Source organism: Macrobrachium nipponense, chromosome 5 (genome assembly GCF_015104395.2).
Source record: "Macrobrachium nipponense isolate FS-2020 chromosome 5, ASM1510439v2, whole genome shotgun sequence".
Taxonomy (NCBI): domain Eukaryota; kingdom Metazoa; phylum Arthropoda; class Malacostraca; order Decapoda; family Palaemonidae; genus Macrobrachium; species Macrobrachium nipponense.
Window position 1 is genome coordinate 16548631 of NC_061107.1, and position 15000 is coordinate 16563630.

Here is a 15000-nt window from a genome sequence, read left to right on the forward strand (position 1 = left end):
GATATTAAAGGACATTGTAGCTTGAATTGATATATGGTCACGGTTCGATGTGATATTATTCATATATATATATATATATATATAATATATATATATATATATATATATATATATAACAAGGGTGGGGTTGGGGTTGGCAGGAAAGGAAATGTAAATAAATTCAAGAAATATTCCAGAAAACCAAGACGTAGGATCGACACTCACTTGAAGAGTGTTTGGAAAACACTCTTTACACAAGATAAAGCTTGCATTCTTTAACCCATTTTTTTTTTTTTTTTATCTAAAAACCCAGTTTCGAGTCTAACCTCCTAAAAACACGTTCCATTACGTTGCCAAGAAATTTTCGTGTAACTGACATTTAAAAGTGCCGCCATTATAGTATATGGCCCATTAACGTCTCCAGCGGAGGCGTTTTAATTGGTGATAATAATCTGAGGAAAATTATAAATCTTCCGTCGACTTTTGAGGGTGACATATTGAATTTAAGGCCTCTCTAATTAACTGATAATTTGAACTTAGCATTTTCTCGATCGATAAAAACGTCGTTCTCTTAATAATTTAATGCCAATATATCATGTTGATTAAGAAAATTCAATATCTTAATATGTTCATTAAAATCAATATTATCATCAGTTCATTTTTCTGTAAATAGATTTCCTTACACATCTCAGTTAGAGTTTAGTTTTGTTCAAGGTTGAAGAAATGAGTTTATGTTGGTCCTGTTAGTTGTTTAAATTGAAATGATACTTGGCATGTACACTACACACACACACACACACACACACACACATATATATATATTCTATATATATTATATATAATATCCAAAAGTATATGGTCTGCCTATCTCTAATTTCCCACTTTCCACTAACCGTCGAGGTCCGCTTTCGCAGATGCTTATTCATTCACAATAATTTCTTGGAATAAAACAAAAAATTTCACATTGAAAAAGCAAATCAGGCAAAACAAAAACAAAAAACAACGAAATAGACAATAAGCGTAAATGGAAAATTTTACAGGAATATATGAACCATGTTAGCCTTACTCAGACTACTACACTTGGTTTCGAAATGTTCGCCCCCCTTTTGTAACAGCGAGGTCATAATTGATTCCTTCACGCTGTTCTGTGCAGATGGCGAGGCTGAGTTATTTGACGACCCTGGATTACGGAAGCTACTAATATTCTCATGCAAAAAAAAAAAAAAAAAAAAAAAAAAAAAACTAAACCAAGTGTATTAACGTGAACTCATTTGAACTCACACAGTCCTCTCAACCAGCTTCTTGAAAAAAACCCACTGTACTGTGGAAAAATAAAGGAAAAATTCATTAGATGGCAATACTTGAAAAAAATTCAAATTTCAAAATAATTCATATGTGAAGGTGGTTAGTAAATGCGACCTTCCTACCAATTAAGTGGTTGTGTGTTATTTTTATTTTTTACACCTTTGCTTTGAATTTTCTCCCGCTTCTTTTACCGTCTACATTCTTCCATCTTTCAATATCATTAGCGTAAAAATGCCTGCGTTTGTTTTAAAGAGAGAGAGAGAGAGAGAGAGAGAGAGAGAGCCAAAAAAAATGTCTGCATGGCATATCAGATATCAATAGTTGCTTGTCCTTCCAAAACTGGGGCAGTCCCTTTTCCTGCAGCGATAACCGACAGAGAGCGAGGGGGATAGGTTTGGTGGTGAGTGGGGGGGGGGTCTTGGTAGGGTGGGGTGGGGTGGGGAGGAGGAGGAGGAGGACGCGGGAGGGCGGGAATTGTTCGGCAAAGTTGCCATAACGCCTTTTCTTTTTTTACCCACCCTGACCGAGCCACAATGATCCGAGGAAAGGTGCTTTGTTACAACCGTCAGCTGATTATCACTCGTGTCTTTGTGAGAAACTGATGAGGGCGAAAAGGAGGGACGAAGATTTGTGAGAGAGAGAGAGAGAGAGAGAGAGAGAGAGAAATTCTGAACAGGAAAAAAGAAAATTGAAGAGGGAATTACACCGGAATGTCCGTCTCACGAAAAAAAAAAAAAAAAAAATCGTAGATGAACTGTTTCTGTATATACTTCATGGAAACAATACAAATCTTGAATTACGAAAAACTCACCTGGGGTTGATGACGTTTACATAATGGGTGTTTGGGGAATTTTCGAAGAGTTCTCTGGCAATGGTATCTCCTTAATTCATAATCTGGCTCCTTTATTAATATCATTTTACTTCTTGTGAGGTAAGTCGATATTACACCCATCTTGGTTAGATATGCCTACGAAATTTCCAAGCAGGGAAAACCGAGCCAGGTATGTAGCCTATTATAGCTAAGGCTGAATGGCTGTCCATATAACCTAGGTACTTGGGTACAACTTAGGCAGAAGGAAAGATGAGCATCTGCTGAGTAATATTCTAATGCCTAGAACAATAACATCACAATCACAAATGAAGGTGTTCAATTCTTAACAGTAGCACCGTACCAAATCGTGACATTAGGGCTAGGCCTAGGTATGAACCCTCTCATGCCATGACACATCAAATTATACTAGCTACCAATGGCAATAAACCATTTCCAAGTGCAATTCATAAGGGATACTTATATGACTTCCACAATTCTCACTTCTACAGTAGCCAACTTCGTGATATCTTACGTAAGGTTTGCTAGTACTACTTTTCCCAAGTTCTAACAATTCACTTAATTTTGGATAGATCTGTAGGCTAGCCTAAGCCAACAACATTGTTTTATATTATATATCCACTTTAGTTAATGGAAACTTAGTTTCAATGCATTGTAATTCTGAACAGCTCTTCTACAAACATTACACATTACAAACATTCTAGAGCCGACTCGATCTTGAAATCATGTTCTGTATATCAAAACAGAAGTCTTCAGCTTGCCATTTGTCGAACACAATACTTCCAGTATAATCACTGTTCATAATGCGGTATATAAATCTTGTCATATTCACAGCGTTTCCTTAGAATATTGAACTACAACATGTTGAAGATCGATCGTTTCGGCTGAACTTCCACTATACTAGGATCAAGCCTGTGTTTATCTTCATATTTTTGCTTGTCGGCCACTTTTCAGTTACGCCTCACGTGTTTCTGTGTTCTAGGAATGTCAATGATAAAGTTATTATAGAATGTAAGTAAAGTTCACACCAGAACACGTTTAAATACAACCGGAATTACTGCTCGTGTCGGGTCGCGCGGGCTCCCGCCACAATGTCAACAAACACTAGCACGTGTGAAGTATGACAGTAATACACGCCAGGGAAGGACAAACGCCTGGTAAGATGAAACGTTTAAAAGGACAAAAGCTCAACCGTCGATGTCCATCCATGGCAAAAAGTGACTGAAGAATCAAACAAAAATCCTGAAAAAATAAAGAATTCCGACCTCTTTTGTCTCGTTATGTGCCAGTGATAGCAATGCAGCATTTAAATATTGATAGTATTTAGACTTTCTTGAGCGCCAACGCTCATAACCCTCCCCTCCTCCCGGAAAAGTGATATAAACTTACGCTACATTACGGAATAAGTAACGAAAATAGCAAACAAGAATCCGAAAAACATTAGGAAATTACGATCTCTCCGGTTTTGATCATTATCAATAATATCTGCATAGCGTATAAACACCGATGATATTTATACGTACAGATGCACGAACGCTCTGTGCACCCCCACCCCCCGGAAAAATTAGTTACGCTCTGTTATGAGATAATTTTTTCATCAATACTTCACGACAAATGCCTAAAACTATAAGGTTAAGGGCCTCCATAAGGAGAAATCCTATCCGTACGTTCTCATCCTGATCGGGAATCGAATACTGGTCATCCAGTTGTGAGTTAGACACATGGAGAAATAAGAGTGGTACGTAAAGTGGGTTATGTCTCAGATTTACTGAAAGTGAAAAGTAAATAATGAGACATTTGTAGAATCCTTATTGAAAATGTGAAATTGAGAATTGAATAACTGCGAGAAATTGCACAAAAGGAGAGAAATCATTTTGATGACAATGCAGTTAGTTGTACAATTGATTTTCTAATATATATATATATATATATATATATAATTATATATATATATATATATATTAGAGAGAGAGAGAGAGAGGAGAGAGAGAGAGAGAGAGAAATTATGCACAGGAAACGGCACATCGCCAAGATCAGCAGAGAATGCAAGAGAAAAAGAAAAAAAGAAGGACGATGCCAGGAAACGGGAGACTCCCGAACCAGAATAGATGAACCGGAGAACCATGTTAGAGGAAATATTTAAAAGAAGGAATCAGGAGAAGAAAGAGCTAATAACGAGGACTGAACAAGGGAAGGAAGACCATTATGGTGTTTTGTTTGTTTTGGCTGTCGAGAATTGCGGAAAAATTCTTATTTTGTTTTTTTTAGAACTTTGTAGACATATTTTAAAAACATAAAAAAAAAAATACGGAGTGCATTAGTTAATAATAGTATTTTGTTGGGTTTGCTCTGGAGAATTACGGAAAAATTCTTACTTTTTTATTTAGAACTTTTTAGAAATATTCAATGAGCTACAAAATTTGCATTAATATCCATAAGAATATTTTTTACAGTTACGGGATCGCGGAAAATTTTTACTTTTAGAACTCCGTGGATATATTTTTAAATAAATTCTTTACAAACTGCAGAATATGCATTAGCATTAATTAAGAGAATTGCGGGGAAAAAATTTGTTTTTTTTTATCATTATGTGATTTGGTGACCACACTGTAAAACATTTTATGAACTACAGCAAGAGCGTTAGCACTAATACTAAATATCGATTTGTATTTGCGTGTAGGAAATTACAGAAAATTTTTACTCTTCCCTCTTAAAGCTAATGGGATATTTTTAAAAGTATTTTAAAAAGTACAGGCTGCATATTAGCAGTAATAAATATAGATGTCAGTTTGGTTAACTTATACGTTCAACAACCTTTCTGAATGAATGAAGGGGGAGGCAAAGAGAGAGAAAGGGAGGTTTTCATTGAAGAGACACCAGTGTCATAAGAAAAAGACATTCTAACAGTGCTCTAGAGTTATAAACCGCCATTTTGGCAACACATATGACTTAACTTTCTCCCAACGTTGGAGCACAAATCAGACATGATTTTGCCTTCTCATTATCATGATAATCAGACATGATTTCCTCTCCTCGTCCTCACGAAAAAGAGAGATACATTACAATTCATGGCTGTTAAGATTTGCCAAGTGATTCATAATCATTAAGGGCGTTTCTTCCGTGGGCGGAGCCCCGCGCCCGTGTCAACAAACAGGTCACGGGATCCTGGATCCTGTTAAACCAGTTGGGGGGTGGGTGGGACTTACGTCTCGCGAGAGTCCTGCGGGCAATCACTTTGCTTTTAGAAGCAGAGCAGGTGTCTGGTACTTAAGCTGAAACGAAGGTTATAATTTGGGCGAACATTATACCGTTTATGTCTACTGAGAACAGCGTGATAAATAGACATGATGGTTTTTGTCTCTTGTTGCTCGAGTAATTTCTGAAGGTAGTCGATAATTACTTTCTTTCTTATGGGTTTTGGGGGAGGGTCTTCGGTATGATGCTGGGAATATCTCCTAGGATATTTTTATGACAAATGCATGGGATTATTCTTATAGTAGTATTGCGCATAATTTATTAACAAATGTTTCCTTTTTTGAAATATGTTACATACATGGAAATTCTAAGCCAGATTTCGCACTATAATACAGTCCCTTTCCCTAGTATCTCTTGAAAGTTTTCTCCCAGGTAGAGTGGGATGATGACCTCGCCGATACACAGCTGACCTAATTTTTAATCTTTATTTTCCTAAAATATGCTAATATACAGTTCAACAGAGCTCTGATTGCTTATGTCTATTAATTTATTTCATTGTGGCTCTATCTGTCTTTCTACCCCACCTGAGGGATACTACAGCAGTCGAATAACAGCCTTCTACTTAATCCACGATGCTTTAGGTTAAGGGAGAAGTTCAGGAAACCCTCCGCCCCATACTGTAACTTTCCCAGTCCGCTTAGGACAATTGTATTCGGGGGTCTCGCTACTATATATATGTATATATATATATATATATATATATATATATATATATATATATATACACATAGATTTAAATATGTATATATATATACTATATATATAAATAAATATATATATATATATATACATATATATATATATATATATATATATATACTAGGGAAAGGGACCGTATTATAGTGCGAAATCTGGCTTAGAATTTCAATGTATGTAACATATTGTTAATAAATTATGAGCAATACTACTATAAAATAATCCCATGCGTGTTTGTACATCAATTATATATATATACTATATTATATATATATATTATATATATATATTATAGTATAGACTTAGAATATATATATATATATGTGTGTGTGTGTGTGTGTATGTCTACATATATATAGTTTGTATATATATATATATATTATATATATATATATATATATATAAACATATAAATATATGTATATATATATATAATAAATGTGTATGTAAATTTAAAGATATTCATCGTATTTAAAATTTCTTACGGGAACACAAGTCCAAACAGAAACAAAAAAAGTGACTATAACAAAAAGCTAAACCAAACAAATAATACGCAACAAAAAACCTGACAAAACACACAAAAAATGAGCCAGATTCCCAGCATACCTAACCTAAAGGTCTGAAAAACCCTGTAGGTGATACGGAACATGGGAAATAAAACATCTGTATAAACGGTAATCGATCGTGGATAGGACAGGAAGCGAACATAAAGGGTTAGGGACGAACCGGATGACGTCATACGCGACCGCTGATGGTAATTCCATTATGCTTCTGTTCCACAAGTTTGCTGAATAAGGCGGAAAGGAACTGGAGGTCAGGAACTCAGGGAAATTCGTTGTTTCTAGGATGTCTGAGAGCAGAATTTAAATAAAGGTTCTTTGAAGTTACCTTCATTATTATTATTATTATTATTATTATTATTATTATTATTATTATTATTAATTATTATAAATAATGCAATAGCTTCACAGAAAATTTTATGTTCACGATGCACATTAGTTATGCTTACTTGCCGTTTTTCTCCTCAAAACCGAGCAATTTTTCATCAGAACATACGTGGTTTTGTATATATATATATATATAATTATATATATATATTATATATTATATATATTATATATCTATATATTATATCCATATATATATTATATATATATTATATATATATTAATTATATTATATATATATACATACATATATATATAAATGGATATATTAGTTTGATCATTGTTACCAACTCGTCTTCACATGAATGACTAAACAAAATGACTGTTGAAAATAAGAATATTCTTATATCTCATTCAGGACCAGAAGGTTGTAACCTTTTTTTCCATAATATAAGGAACCCTCCTCCCCTTCTCAACCCCGTCCCCACCCCCAGCTTTAAAAAAAAAAAAAAAAAAAAAAAAAACTGGATCCATTCAGCACGTTACTTGTAATTTCGGGGTTGGGACGTTCACTGCAGACGTCCTCCTTGCCCCCACCCTCCAACACCCCACTACTTCCCATTCCACCCTTGCCCAGCCCCCGTCGTATAATTTTCATACAAATAACCTTCATTTTAAAAATGATTGATCACTGTCACCATTATCTCTCATTATCTCCATTCGCGAACAGAAATGGTGTCATCTTCCTCACCACTGCCATCGCCTGGACAGCTCTTCGGCAATAGGTGAGAGATATAATATCGTAGATTGGGCCGACTCTAGTTCTGAAATACAACTAGAAAGAATAACCCCGAATTTTAGGGATTTTTAGTTTCCTCAGATCTTTAAAACCACATAGGCTAGAGGGCTGCAAACTGGCACGTTGATCATCCGCCCTCCTATCATCAAAAATGCCAAATTGCAGCCCGGTAGCCTCAATAGTTTTTATTTTATTTAAGGTTAAAGATATCTGCATTAGGTGCCAACTACACGGGCCACTAGCGGCCGTGGCTGAAAGTTTCATGGGCTGCGGCTAAGAGTTTCATGGGTCGTGGCTAAGAGTGTCATACAACACTATACGCTGTACAGAAAACTCGACTACTCAGATGAAACTTTGGCGTATTTATTGCTTGTTTTATGCACAATTGATTTTCTAGGGAAATTATAAGTGTATTAGGATAATTGCAAGTACATAAGAGTACAGAGGTAAGGAGAAAGAGAAGAATTTGAAGAAACTAGAATAATAATGAATCCCGTAGGGAAAAGGAAATAAGAGAGAGAAAGAGAGAAGAAGAAGAAGAAAATGAAATGATAATGTTCATCGTAACTGGAAAAAAAATAATCAATTGAAGAATAAATATATGAAGAACAAACGAGTGAGTTGTAACAAAACGAAAATGAATAAAACGCTTACAAAGAAGAAGAATAAATATATGAAGAACCAAACGAGTATTTGTTAACCAAAAACCGAAAATGAATAAAACGCTTACAAAGAAGAGCAAAATAATAAAAAATAAAAAGGAAGAGAGAGAGAACCGAAAGAGGAAGTAAGAAGACAGAGAATCGACATTTCAGCCCTGGCTCTTCTTCTTCTTCTTCTTCTTCTTCTTCTTCTTCTTCTTCAGCCTCGAAACTTTGAGCAGAGTTCCGTGAGGTCGGATTCAGGATTTTTCTTATTTAGACATTTCACTTTTCCACCTCCGGTCATTATCCGGATTTACTCCTCCGCTGTTGTTGTTGTTGTTTTTGTTGTTGCTACTTTTATCTTATTTTATCTTATCTTTATTAAAGACGAAATTTGTTGCGTGTTTTGACAGTAATTAGACGAATTTTTTTAATGGAAGGTTTTAAGAGTACCATGCGATACACCTGTGTATTTTTTTAAATTATGCACTATGACCGCGACTTAGCTTTTTATGGACGTATACATACCTACATATGTATGTATATATATATACTATATATATATATGTATGTGTATATTTACATTACATCATATTGCACACACACATAATATATGTGTGTGTGTGTGTGTGTAATTTATCATACACTATATCATTACATATACGAGTATATATGTAATATGATATAGCACACGCGATACACACACACCTATATATATATATATATATATATATATATATATATATATATATATATATATATATATATATATATATATTCTTAACAATTGCGAGAAAGAGCGGCAGTAATTCTGGAAAAAGTACAGCTGAGTCTCTCAGAGAAAAATATGTCTTTATTATTATTATTATTATTATTATTATTATTATTATTATTATTATTATTATTATTATTATTATTATTATCCAAAGCACAGATCAGTAAAAAGAAAGGCTTAGGAGAATGCATATCTGATGCTTTTGATAAATGAGCTGACTTTCCTACTTTATTTATATAATAAACTCAAAGCAAACAAAAGGCACTTATACGGAGACGTTTCATCTTTTAATGAAGATTTTCACTCTTCAGTGAAAACGATCTTTTTTACACACATTCAATTTACAATCTCATCTTTCTTCTCCTCTTCCGTGTTCTCTGTTCGCCAAGACATGTCCCAAAACAGAGGAACCTCAGAGATTCAAGAAGGCAGCGTCTCTGTTGCAGTAATTAAAGAGTGCCGTTATCTGTAACATTAATTTGCACTTGAGCACGTAAATACATATGTTATCATCTTGGTCGGTCATATTACTCAGTGACTCACAGCATAATACTAATGCACTTCGAGGGCAAATGAGTTAAATTGTGGAATTGCTCAATTCGTGGATCTCATGTAATACTGTATTCTAATTATTCATTTTAAACGTGATGGTTATTTTATAAGAATGTTAATGCTACAATAAAAAGTGAATGTTAACCATGAATATTCATTAGCATAATACTACTGTGGGGTGTAAGTACCATGAGTGAATTTGTAAGCTTTTGTGACCACTGATTAGGAATTAATTACGGCTTTTCGCTTACTCGGGGAGTAAGCCTACAAATTACTCTATTGTTGTTGTTCTTGTTGGAGGGGTAGGAAAAGTCTATGGAAAAGCCTAAAATGGTCTGGAAAAGGTGCTTCAAGTCGAGTTAAAGATGCAGGAATTTTAAGATTGGATATTTATGATTTATTTCTTGGAATAAAAAAATTAAAAAATACATAATGTGCACGTTAAGCAGTACAAAACAATTATTTCTAATAAGACATAGCATATTTATCTTAATTTTCGTCGGTAAAACATCGCGCTATTTGACCGTAGATGTTATCGCGCGCTTCGAGTAAGCTGGAGGTTGGATCAAGCCTTTTTTTTTTTTTAATAAATACTATAGCCATCTACTTAGAAATTTATTAGTAAACTTATTAGCGCTACTTTGTGATTATGATTCTGAATGAATTAGCTAACCACCAGACAGTGATCATCACATTGTAGTTGTATGTTATTTAGTGACAGTATTCCTGAGACTATAATAATTAGCCTTTGTTGAGTCTGTGGGATTTATTATGTGTGTGTGTGTTTATGTGTGTGTGGTTATCTGAAATGTTCATATTTAATTACATGTATCTTTGAAAATTAAGAATTAATGTCAATACAGTTTTGCCATACGGCTACTAAAAAAAAAAAAAATAAAAAAAAAAGGAGGAAAATGAAATAAAAGAATTATCACTGGTCCGCTGGTATAGTGGGTATAGTGGTTAGTGTCGTGGATTTGCCACTCAGATAACACGGGTTCGCATCTATACCCCCAGGGCGATGAAAAATCATTGGCTCTGTATCATGATCAGTTACCGCTGCAGTGTGGGGTCTGCGGTGGGAGGTTGAAACCAACATTCTTTGGAAGCTTGAATTGCAAGTAAATGGACCCTTTGGTGTGCTTGTTCCATGTGAATACGTTTCACCTACTGAAATAATAATAATAATAATAATAATAATAATAATAATAATAATAATAATACATAAAAAGTGTTAATAATCCATCATAATGAAGTAAAGTGCTCCCAGTGATTATGTAAACAAATAAAACTAAGTTTTCCGGGGGGGGGGGGGGTCTTTCTTTCATCAGATATCCGGAGGTGTTCAGGTTACTGTGATTCTTTTCTGTGCCACTGACAGAGAGAGAGAGAGAGAGAGAGAGAGAGAGAGAAAGCGCCAGTGGATGATCGTCCTTCAAGTAACAATCATTTTATATATCTTCATATATATATACATCTAATATATATATATATATATATATATATATATATATATATATATATATATATATACACTACATAGATAGGTAGATAGATACATAAACAGACGGATAGACATAAGCGTTGATATGTGAGGGTCAAAGGTCATTTATGTACAGATAATATGATTGCGTAACGCTATGTAGTTTCGTTCGTTCTTCAAAGTCTTCCTTTCTAGACCCTTGTCTTACCAGCTACTGCTTTCCTCATCACTCTACAACACTGTACTGTGTTTCATCTCTCATTCATCTTTAAACAAACCATCCAGTACCTTTGGTGTCTGAAGCACTCCAGCTTTTCAAGTGTCTTCATCGAATCCTTTTATCCCCAACGCCCCTTTCCCTGAAGGTATTCTTCAAAGCACTTTTGGAACAGAATAGAACCAGGGGCCATTTTTAATTATGAGGTGAGAGAGCACCTTTTAGAACTTGCGCCAGTTTGGATCGGACTTTTGTGTTAAGCCTAATTTTACAGCTGTTCTATAAATTGACAGTGTAACTGGTTTAAGCGTCGTGTTCGAAAAGAATTTTGAGACAGTCATTCGCAGATTTTCCAAAGTAGAAAGATTTGTTAAATGCAAAATTTGCTTAAAGATTAGTGCAGGTAGCCTTTTTATCAGGCAACATTTGAGTAGATTTGCACTGCACGCTATAGCCTATCGATCCTAACCTAACCTGTCAAAACTAACCCGTCAAATGAATCTTTGGCCCTAGACAAGGGACGCAATATTGATTTCAAAAGACAATAGAATTAAAATAGGGTGACTGTAGATTAATATCACATTGAGAAACCTGAATTAAGGAAATTGCGAAGGAAATTTGTCGCTCAAAACTTTCCTCAGATATCTGGCTAGAGTTCTTCAAGTTCCCATGTGCCAGAGGGCAGTGATGAAGAAAAACTCTGTAATTTCGTAACTCGATTTGACATTATCCAAGGAAAACTGATGATGTTAACGAAAAAGCATAATTAAATATTTCGAACACTTAAACTCAGTAGCTGGATTATCGACCGCTGTCTCTACTTAGTTTCCAGATTTGAAAGATGGACCCAGAAAATCCTCTCTGAGATCAATCAGTTCCGGATGATTTTTCCTAAAAAGCGATTATGTTTTTTCGTATTTTTTCGTGGAACGGGAAGTTAATTTCATGCGTCGTTTGCTGGCAAATCATCCAACTTCGTTTCGCTTACGTAAGGGATATTTACACACACATTCTCTTTTAGAGGATTGGCCCAGTTTTCTATAGATATTATGACCTTTGCCTCTTTATTATTATTATTCGAGGATAGAGGACTTCGAGCCAATATTTTTTTTTTTTTTTTTTTTTTTGTTCCAGGAGCAATTGAAAATTACCAACAGGATTCTGTGGATACAAGGTCAGGTGTAGGAAATGGAGTAGAGGGGGCGGGGGGCGGGGGCGGGGGTGACTTGTGTTCAAGGGGCGTAAAAGGTAGTAGGGTGGGGTTTGAAAGGTGACTGACACGGGGTACTGGAGTTAGTGGACTGAAACATTAGGCTAAAAACTACTTCATTTGTTTTAAAATAAATTGCCCGTGATCAGCAGAGCCATCCCGTGATAGCAAAAAAAAAAGAGAAAAAAAAAGCGTAGTTTGAAATAATATCTTCATTCTCATCATGCAATTCTAGAGGCATGACTTGAGTTTATACAAAGGAATTCTAAAAATTAATAGTAATCTCAATCTTTTAGGGTCCATATTGCGTGCAATTGGTTTCCCGAGCACCCTTCTCTTGACTGTATTTGTACAGCTGACTGCAATCACCCTACTACATGTCAAGGTTGCTCTTACATCAGGTTTCCGTTTCCAGAGAATGGTAATTAAAAACACGGTAATTATGGTAAGATTGGGCGATCTATCTTTTTTCCATAAAGTTCGGGATAGATGCTTCCATAGGATATGTACTTGAATTGATTGTAATTCTCTCTCTCTCTCTCTCTCTCTCTCTCTCTCTCTCACTTGGAAGCGGGGAAGGGTAGACAGAGCGAAAAATCCTGGCAAATGGTTTCTAAAGATTTTTTTCAATAATTCCTCTATACACAGGAAACCTCGCCTATTTAATAATGTTTAATTCTTAGAATGACCAACCTCTTCATATATGAAACTAATTGTGCCAAAATAAAGTTCATGATAATGAAATAAAACGCCAGTGAGATTGATCAGTCATCAGGGTTTAATAATAAACCAATTATTCAGATTCTTCTTATCAATAAATGCAGAAAAAAAATACATTTAACTACATCTCGTGTAATTCCCTGTACGCTGTTCAAACTTCCAATCGAATACGTAACAATAGAACTTTTCTATCTCTTCGCCTCCACTACATTTTCTTTTTGCCCTTTCCTCTTTTCCTTTTTTTTCAATTTTTTTTTTTTTTATTTTATTTTTCTTTACCTCGGCACAGGAAGTTGCTCTCAACAACCAGCAATTATCACATCATTGCCTTGGCAGTCCGCTTCCGTCCCAAGGATCGGACAGAAACACGAAACCCCATTTTCCAGGAGACAATTGATTCCACTCTCCACACCAGGCCCCCCCGCCCAACCCCCCCCCCCCCCCCCCCAAACCTCCCGGCCGTCAAACCTTCTCCCCATTCTTCTGTATGCTTGGTTGATGATGTTTGCGTAATGTTGATTTTTTACTCATCTTAATTTCATGCTGTTACAAGTTTGTTTCAGTTATAAGCTTTTAACTGCATTTCACAGACAACACACACACACACACACACACACACACACACACACACATATATATATATATATATATAGAAATTTCTTAAAAGCTCTTTCGAAATTATCCGGACATGCTTTGACGAAGCTCAGGGAATTTCTGGATTTATCTTTTTTATATCAGATATTTTTTAGGTTGATGATGTTGATAATGATCTTTAGAGTAGCCTCTGCATAATCCTAAAATTCCTTGTGACTTGACGAACAAGTTTCAGATAATTGTCAAGGAATTATATCGAACATCTTCTCAAGTGAATAATTATCAAGCTTCGTCGTTGATATCCGAAATGCGAAATTTCATTTTCGATGTTAATTATATCAAAATTTTTAAGTGACCTGGACAAAATACTGCATTTACAATATTCTCAAAGCTTGTCACTCTTTTATTAGGAAACAGACCTTGTTATTTACGCTTTCCAGTGAATTTTAAAAAAGTATATATATATCTATATATATATATTATATATATATATATATATATATACATATATATATATATTTATATATATATAGTATATATATATATACACTTTTTTAAATTCACTGGAAAGCGTAAATAACAAGGTCTGTTTCCTAATAAAAGAGTGACAAGCTTTGAGAATATTGTAAATGCAGTATTTTGTCCAGGTCACTTAAAAATATTTTGAATATATATATATATATATATATATATATATATATATATATATATATATATATATATATGTGTGTGTGTGTGTGTGTGTGTGTGTGTGTGTGTGTATGTGTGTGTGTGTGTATGACTCAAGAAGAATAAATGCACAGCTAGAGGTCTTAACTGTCGATAATTATAGGTCTGTGCGGAGTTTCTTGCATTCAATATGCCAATCAATAACCCATTTAAATTACCATTGAAAAAAGAATAATGGAAAACTGGCATCGATATAATCAAATAATTCAGCAAAACTTACAAGACATATTTTCATAAGGAACACCACTATCTATCTATTCTATCTATCTATCCTACCTATCCATCTATATATTATATATATATATATATAATATATATATATATAT

The 15000-nt window shown here is 34.5% G+C and overlaps 1 protein-coding gene across 3 annotated transcripts in view; it reads left to right on the top strand.

Moving 5' to 3' along the window:
• The window catches only part of LOC135215217 (tyrosine-protein kinase Dnt-like), a 77275-nt gene that overhangs the window by 45321 nt on the left and 16954 nt on the right, over nt 1-15000 (top strand). Inside the window, exon 3 of one of the 3 annotated variants that reach the window (XM_064249722.1) lies at nt 7682-7736. The exons of the other annotated variants lie outside the window; for them this stretch is intronic. The gene's annotated coding sequence lies outside the window, so the exon portion shown is untranslated. The remainder of the gene's footprint in view (nt 1-7681; nt 7737-15000) is intronic. 3 annotated transcript variants of the gene reach the window in all.